Source organism: Myodes glareolus, chromosome 2, assembly GCF_982192425.1.
Source record: "Myodes glareolus chromosome 2, mMyoGla1.1, whole genome shotgun sequence".
In the NCBI taxonomy this organism is placed as follows: Eukaryota; Metazoa; Chordata; class Mammalia; order Rodentia; family Cricetidae; genus Myodes; species Myodes glareolus.
This window is the reverse complement of record NC_142027.1, coordinates 23,331,814-23,340,983: the sequence shown is the minus strand read 5'-3', so window position 1 is coordinate 23,340,983 and position 9,170 is coordinate 23,331,814. Positions and strand designations below refer to the sequence as shown.

Below are 9,170 nucleotides of genomic sequence, written 5' to 3'. Positions count from 1 at the left end.
TTATTTTAAAATGTATTCTAAGCTAGCACTTCTAAATATGTAATGCAGTCTTCACATGTTAAAACGATTTGGGCAGTGGAGATAATTTGTAATTAAATGCATTTAGCAGAACATGATCTACCATGTTTGATTAAATCATCAGAACATCTAGAGTAGCAGAGCTTTTCTCTGGAAAGAAAGGAGCCGATATGATTCTGTTGACAAACTCCTTTTAATCGTGCCCTGGTAGTGATTTTTCCCGAGTAATACCAGACTTCAGAAAAGGGGATTATTTTCATAACCCATGTGTAATTCAGAAATGTCTATGGCCACATAAAAACTGGCAAACGGGCCATAAAAATTGCATTATAGTCTTGGAAATCATCAAGGCCTGCTGAAGTGCTGGTGCGTGCTTTATGCTTTGTATGGGTTATTAGTGACCTTTCTGAACTTACAGGAAAATCCTTCATTTCATGTACATAGAAGCTATATTGCAGTAAGAATATCATCTTGAAAGTATATGACTATAGACATCCATAGTATAAGGCCAGGAGACTTTGTTGACTCTTAAATTGACTGTGAATCTCAAATAAGGAAAATTTAGAAAATAATGGAAGCACAATACAGATTATGGGGCAGCACTGAAGAGTAGCAAGCTCCATGGACCTTTGAGTACTAACAAGGGTCTTGATTTTGCCTATGTCTGTTAACATCTATATCTTTCAGTGATGTTCAATTTCAGTTTGCAAAACAGACATAATGAATGAACAGAAAGATGTCAAACATGTTCTATTCTTTGTTTTTACAAACTTATTCAGAGCATGTATACAGACCTACCAACGACTTTGTGTTCTATATTTAAGAATGTCGAAATCCCAGTTTCTGTACCAAATCTAGACTAGAGCTAACTTTAGTACTATTAACTATATTGTCTCTTTCTATATTTTCAAAATTAATGCTCTATTCATTAGAAAGTGTCATTTAGTCACCAATTTTATACTCATTTATTTTAATTTTGTATTTGTTTGATTTATAGCAGATGACGCATGATTGAAGTTCATTCAACTTGCTAAGTGAAGGATGTTGAAATAGATAAAAGTTCAGGATCCATGGGAATTTCCCGGACAGCTCAAACTGCATGATGCTTTAGTTGCCTGAAGAATTCCTCTGTAGAAAGGGTGAATTGAAGGAAGGAGTGTTGTTCATCTATCTCTGTCTCAGAGTAACAGTCACTGGGAGAGGGAAGAGCGTCTAATCCACTCACTGTAAACCATGAGTTCCTTATTTTGGTTGGATCATTCAAAAGAATAAGTTTGCTTTGGTGTACAATTACTTGATACTGCCTTGTCGTAAACTTGATAACAATAACTATTATTGTATTTTGAAGAATATGAAAACTTGACATATATATATATATATATATATATATATATATATATATATATATATATATATATATATATAAAATGCAGTGTTCCTTAGGCACCAAGGACTTTGCTTACAATCAAATTTTACACCAAAATTCTTTAAAAGTCTAAAGTAAAACCTTAATTCCCATGCGATACAAGGAATCATGTGATCGTCTGTGTGAATTCTTTGGTCATTTCCACATCCCCAGGCACATAATATAAAGGAAATGTGTCACTGCTTTGTCCTAAATGCTGCTTGATCCAGTGTGGAAAAATGATTGTTTTGGATTCATTGAATTAAGTAATACCCACTCAAAAAGGACACTCAGGTTTACCTTTCATCTACTTTACATTTTTAGTACACTTACTATTAAAATATTTCTAGAATTCAGGGTCTTCTCAGCTTTGGTTTTCTAAGCTGTAATAAGTAGCCTTGAGACCCCTGAAGGCACAGCCCGCACACTTATGTTGTGTGACCTCAGGTCACAAGTAATGGCTGCAAGCTAATTGATTGAGAAAGGCTTGTCTGGCCAGGCCCCTTTGCGTCCTCCCTGTACATTCCGAAGTTCTGCGAAAGAGGCACTCGCCGCTCAGCCATGCAAGGCAGGAAAACAGAGGAAGTTTCTGCATTCTGATTACAGCCTGAGTTCCCTGTAGTGAGCTTGCTTCTCTCCACCCACTTCTCACCAAAGCACTCCTTAACTTGAGGGTGGACGATTTAAAGCTAGATCCCAGCGCCTCACCTGCAGAGTGGTCTGTGTATTCATTGAACTAAAAGGCCTGATCACCTACGTGAGGCGGTGGGAACCATATGGAAATTATATCAGAACTTCAGCAAAGGGCACAGCCACAGCCCGCAGAAGCCAGCGTTCAGACTGACAGGCAAATGAACCAGCTTGTGGACGGGGCCTCTGGGTGTCAGCTCTGGCCGTTTGGTTGTTGGACAGCTATGGTCAGAACTGAAATGGAACACGAGACAGGAGAAAAACACACTTTTACTCTGCGCAACTGTTGCTTTCACATGGTGAGTGCAGATGCGAGATGTTACTCAAATATTCTTTCTGGGTTGTAATACAAACTAAGAAATTTGTTATGCTTTGGGGGGAGAAAAAGGCCAGCAGGGATATTTAAAAATGCTGAAGTTATGTGGCTATGTCTCTCCTTGATTTCACACGATCTTTGCAGTCTGAAAAGAGAACTACAGTGCGTGTATTGTCCTGTTTGTCCTTTATCGTCCAGGTTTCCTTTTGTCTAGGTCGTGCCTTTCTGCGATCAGAGTCAATATTGATTTAGGGAAATCATGTGTGGCAGGGATGAGGAAGCAACACGAGACAGGATTTTCTAAACATTTTCTTTAGTCCAACTTCTGCGGCACTCGGCTATGTCTGTGTTTCTGGGGCCTCATCTCAGGCACATGCAGCACAGACCTTTGGAAAGAGCTTTGTGTGAACATTCCTGGCCAGGGGAAGGGTCAGGACCCATGCTTAGATGACTGCTAGTCAGCAAGGCTTGTTGGTGCGCCCTCTGATTTTTAACGTAATAGGAAAGAAAGTATGTCTTTACACATTGAAAAGTCAGGGTGCTTTGATTTCTCCAGTACCCTCCCGTGGTTTCTGTGTTTTATTCCTGGGAAGGATTCTGTAAAAGTCCTTTGAGCAGCAGCATGTAAACTTCTTTTGTTCCCGTTGATCGTATTTGCTCACGTTGTGTGGTGGAAACTTTGCACATTTCATTATGAAGAATGTTTTTGGAATAATGTTTAGGAGTTTTTGTTTCAGTGAAAATACTTTGGAAGCTAGTAAGCTCATGTTTTCTACAATTTAGCCTCCCAAGCAAAACAAAAACCTCAGAGTAGAGTTGTGATTAATCATAAAATAAATCCTATTTTAAATGTGGTGTTTTTTTTTTCTGTTGTTCAAAGAAAATCTGAGCCTGCAAACACACTCAGAAATGTGAGCAGGGGAGACCTAACTTTTTCATTCCAAAGCTCCAAGTTCAAAATTACATTTGTTGTAAGTGCTAAAATATAATTGCTGTTGTTCACCTCAGTAGAAAATCAGTTTTTACTACCTAAGTATTTGTAATTGATTTCATCAAAAAAGATGAAGTGGAGAATATATCATCAATTTCCTGATTTGATAAAGGCCTCAGGTCTTGCTTCATGCTCATTTAAACCTTTTACAGAGTGGAGAGGTAATGCAATTTTGTCTGCTTGTTTTCAGCAGAGAATTTACATGGGGACAGGTTCCTTTCTGAAGCTCTCTGCTTTCTGTTTGCTAAAGGAAATTCATAAACTAAAAGTAGTCAGTGTGAAGCTACAGACCTGCCATAAGGGAAGAAAACCACGAAAGGCTATCAGAATGTGATTTCAGTTACAAGGTAATTTTGCAGCATTACTTAGCTACACTTGTGCACATGCGTTATGGCAGCCTATTAACTCATGGCATAGCTGAGTCCTAGTCTGGCATTGTGTACAGAGATTATGCACAAGAAAGACAAGTTAGTTCTGTGAGGTGACCTGAGCTGCGTTATCAAAGCAAAATGTGGCAGACACATTCTTTCCTGAGATAAGTAAGTTCATTATGTCCTTGCCACCTGTTACATTCACTCTTTCATCCCTGTGGTCATAATTCCTGTTTGCTCTTGCAACTTGAAAGGGAAACCTTCTGTCTTTGTTTTTTTTAAGAGGGAAAAGTAATAATTTTCATTTCAATGTTTTGAAAAATGCACCCAAAGCACCTGAAATATATTACATAAGGCTTTTTGTTAAGTCAATGTGAATACCAAGAAATGTGCATTGTTTCTGAAAGCCTTGAATGTATATCAATCAGTAAATACAGTGAAAGTGCTTCCAAGAATTTATGAAAAAGATAGGTATTTTGAAGTTCCTGATTGGAAAATAATATCCTTCTTATTATTCCATCCAAACTAATTCAAAATCTAGACCTACAAGGCAACTGCCTTATTTTCAACAGAGCTCAGGAAGTCAGCATGCTACAGGGAGGGGCAGCAAAAGAATGGGATTCCCTTTAGAAGTCCGAGTTGCAGGGAACAAAAGGTAGAAAGAGCTGCTTAGCTTCTAAACATTTAATCCTAAATTACTATCTTTTATAATTGCTGGTCTATTTACTTACTGATGGGTGGTAGATAATGTTTTTGTAAAAAAAATTGAAATCAACTATAGTATCAATTTAACTTTATACTTTTAAGAAGGTGTATATCTTTTTACAAAATGTTAATCTTCCCTTGATGTTCATAGTGTTTTTCTTCAACCAGTAGAAAACAGTAGATGCATGGTCACTAATCATATTTTTTATTTATATAGAGAGCATACACATTTGTATTCCCTGAAAACATATTCATGTCTTGTGCATATGGATTTAATATCTTAAAGCAACATCCACACTCCCAGGGCCATGGTTAATTTACTTTTGTGGAGATTGGAATGTGCACAAGAATGCACAACATGTAAGTACAGTAAATAAAAAAATATCTTTTGATACCGCTAAGTGTAAAACAGGGAGATGATACTTTTCCAAGAATCTGAAGGGTGATGCAAGGAACTTGTTGCAGAATGTATCACAAGAGGAAGGTCATCTCTTGTCAGGGATACTTTTCCCATGTTGGTGATTAACTGTTCTAGACACTGAAGCAGAGTGTGTTTCTCAGCATGTTTGAACTCTTGAGTTCACATAGAGGGTTCACAGTGAACTGGAATTACTAGCCTCTGTGATCTTCTTAAATCTTATGCCCAGAAAATTTCAGGTTCCTTATTGACGCTTGTAAGAGTAGAGATTCTTAACCATGAACCTGATCTGCTCTAATAAAAGAAAAAAAAGTTATGCATCACTGTACTTGTTTTTCAGTTGGCCTGGGGAATTTATTTTAAAGATGATTCATTCCATCCATATGGCAGATTCTCACAAGGCTTTCCCAAAGAATAGCAGTGTTTATTGTTTTCTTTACACAAAAAATGAGCTGCTCCGGGAGTTTTCACCTTTGTCAATCCTTTTGTATTGACTTTGGGACTCTTGTCTTTTTATAAGCAATAGAAAACTTGGAAAAAAAAAAAGAAAACTTGGGGATTTTCTATTTAAACATTCTTCCTAATATTAACTTCACTTTTCTTGGACAATTCTCAGTTATATCACCTTTAGTCTTCCATCACCAAAACTGGCACTAAATATTGTTCACGTTAAACAAACGTGGCAATCCGGCAAAGCTCAATTGTTTTGAAATTATTTAGTTTCTTGTCGTTCAAGCCAGACTTCAGTTAGTTTGTAGTTTATAGTTTGGTTGTTTTTTTCTTGTTTTTGAGCATCATGTCATCATGTTAATTTTATGTTATCTCTTTGAGAATTTATTTGCTAATGTGGTATATTGGAAGATAAGGAAAAGGGTTCATGTCCTGCCATCTTGACAAGATTTTCCTAACTCGTGGTCTCTGGAATCAGAGCATGAGTTCAAATTCTCACTCTCACCAATAGATGGTGTCACTTTAGGCAAAGCCTTGTAAGTATTAAAGCCTCTATTTGTACAAATGAGAAGTATCAGCAGAACCGCTTATCTCATGGGGATGTTGTGAGCATTGACCCCGGAATTCATTACTCCTGTGCTTGGCCATACTAGCCATGCACATTTGAGTAGGGAAAAGCAGCAAAAACAAAACAAAACCTAGTGTTACCTACTATATAATGAACCGCTGGCTGGCAGAGCACCAAACTGGTTTCACTCTTGTATTCTGCTTGAGTACATACCAATATTTTGGATATCTATAGACATTTCCATTGACAAAAGACAAGAACCCCAGGTTCCTTGTGAAACGTCTGTTGTTTGTACATACCGTTCCACTATTACTCATGTACCGTCGTCAGTGTAAGTCGGTGTAAGCCAGAAAACCTCTGTAATACTCTTTCAGAGTAACTTCATTTAACCTCCCTCTCTGTATATACGTGTGTGTGTGTGTGTGTGTGTGTGCGTGTGTGTGTGTGTGTGCGTGTGTATATGCATACCTGCATATGCATACATAGGAAACTTCTACAGTAGTAGATTTCTATACGACTTTTTCAAAGTCATTCAGTATTATATTTTTTAATGATTCCTCTCCTACCCTGATATTACATCCTCCATCCCATTTAACACTTACTGTTCAATTCTTTCATTTCTCCCTTCATACAGCTGTTTTATATTCCTTTTCTTTAAAATCACCTCCATGTGGCCCCCTATTAGTTTTAAATTTAAAGACATACAATAATACAAATCTAGCCATCACATATTAAAAAGAATGTAAAACGTGTATTTTAGCATGTGAGGTACTTCACTCAGAGCAATTATTTCTAGTACTGTTGAAACTGTGCATGGCATCATTTCACTAGTCCTGAAAGCATGCATGTATTACATTTTCTTTTTCCTTTCATTAGTTGATGGACAGTTAGATATCTATAGACATTTCTACTGTTTCCATTTTATGGATATTGTGAAAACAGTAAAGACAAATATGAATGGTCCACTATCTCTGTAACAGTGTAAAGCTGATAAAGAATTTTTCCCAATTTATAGACTGCCTCTTCACTCAATGATGGTGTCATTTGCTATACAGAAAATTTTTAGTTTAATTGAGTCTTATTGGTTGTTAACCTTAGTGCCTGTACTTCCAGGGTCCTGTTCAGAAACTCTTTTCTTTTACCTTTAAGTTAAAACGTATGTCCTACTTCACCTTGTCTGTCAGGGTCCGGTGCTAGCCCGGACCTTAAATTATTTCTGTCGACCAGACGCCAACATAAACTATCTATCTCTATAGTGCTGAAATAAAGGCACAACTCACATGGTTTTACTGGGAGGAAGATTCTCAGTGGTCCCTCATGAGTCCCGAGTTCATATCCTGAAGAATTCCTCTTGTTTATTCCCCAAACATCTTTTATTCCAAAACATAAGCTGAGGGGGAAATACACCAACATTCTGTCTCCAGGTAATCAAGTGAATGACTTTTAGTCTTGTCCACAACAACCTGTGTGCTCTGTATGCGACCTGTCACGTAGGCTGAATTAATATTTCTATCAGACATCCTCCAAATTACAAAGAAAGGAGCAAAATAACATCCTGACCTTTTGTTAAGTAGTGACTGCCTGTCTGAAAGGCTACATGACCATCCTCAGATACTGACTATGGCTTTAGACCCCGGCTGCCATATCAAATAGAAATATGGGCCTATACTTGTCAAAGAGCTGGTGATCAATTCTTATGATAATGGTCTTGATCATTTGTAGTTGAGTTTATTTAGTGTAGGATGAAAAATAAGGATATAGTTTTATTCTTCTATATTATCTACATTCATCTTTATAATTTGATCAGCATTGCTTGTTAAATATGCTCAAGTTTTTAGGATATTTTGTGTATGGAATCATATCATCCTTAAAAGGATGTGTTGACTTCTTTCTTTCCAACTTTTAGCACCTTTATTTCCATCTCCTGCCCTACTTATCTAACTAAGACTTTGAGAACTACATTTGAACAAAAATGAAAAGAATGAACAATTTTGTTTTGTTCTTGGTTTCAGTGAAATTAATTTCTTTTTTCCTCAATTTAACATGGTATTGGCTGTAGGCCGATTGTATATTTCTTTGATTGTGTTGAAATATGATCCGTATATCCCCATGATTCTCTAGGACTTTTGCAATAAGCAGATGTTTTATACTGTTAATGCCTTTTTGTCATTTAATGAGATGATCATGTGGTTTCTGTCCTTGAGACTTTTTATACAGTGAATAACATTTATTGATTTATATGTATTAAAGAACTCCTGAATCTCTGAAATGAAATTGACTTGAGAGTGATGAGTTCTATTTTAGATGTGTTTTGTTTTAAAACATTTTATTGAAAATTTTTGAATGTATGTCCTTCAGATAGATTGATGTATAATTTTCATTTGTTGATCTTATTTATGCTTTATTGGTTCAATAATCAGTGTAATGCTGGCTTAATAAAAATAATCAAGAAGCATTTTAGTTTTCTAAACTATTTTATGGAAACATCAGTTTTAGTTTCTGAAAGGTCTGGTAGAATTCTAGAGTAAATCCATCTCAGCTTAGATTCTGTCCTTCCTTCTTTCCTTCTTCCTATTGCTTTTAATACCTTTACCTACCCTTTTATCCTAAAGTATAATCTATCCTTGATAGTGAGGTGTATTTCTTGGAGCACGCTCTGTATACGACCCCAGTCCCTCTGTTCAGGTGACTTCATCACCATCTCTTCTTCATCCTGCCCAGTCCCACCCAGCCCACCTGACTCCATTACCTTCTCTTCTTCTGTCTGAAGCCTGCTCTGTCCAAAAAAAAAAAAAACTTGGAGATAATAAAAGATTTTATCAAAAAAAAAAAAGAAAGAAAGAAAGACCAAGCTAGTATCTTCTCTCCCATACCTCCCAGTCCTGTCAAAATGCTTGTCAATGAGAGTTAACTAGATGAACTCCAGGTCACAGAATTTAGAAAGAATAGTCATTAGCTTTTGAGATACTGGAGAACAAACAGGGTCTTGTACTTACTATTCAAAACTTCTACTACTGAGCTCTTTCCCCAGAGCCTCATTTCATAATTTGAGTTATTCATTCTTGAATTTTTAAGACACTGGATTTTTTTCCTAATGTAATTTGGAATACTTCAAAACTCATACTTATAAAATTGAAAATGCAGTTCTCCATAGTATATTTACATATATATGTATATCTTAGGTAGATGTATAGAGAGATGATAGAAAGATAGATAGATAGATAGATAGATAGACAGA

At 36.5% G+C, this 9,170-nt stretch overlaps 1 long non-coding RNA gene across 3 annotated transcripts in view; it reads left to right on the top strand.

Moving 5' to 3' along the window:
• Window positions 1-1,996: 1,996 nt before the first annotated feature.
• LOC125392952 (uncharacterized) overlaps window positions 1,997-9,170 on the top strand; it is a 381,816-nt gene continuing 374,642 nt past the window's right edge. For all 3 annotated transcript variants that reach the window (XR_015735775.1, XR_015000619.2, XR_015000624.2), the window contains exon 1: window positions 1,997-2,412. This is a non-coding gene — a long non-coding RNA (uncharacterized LOC125392952). The remainder of the gene's footprint in view (window positions 2,413-9,170) is intronic.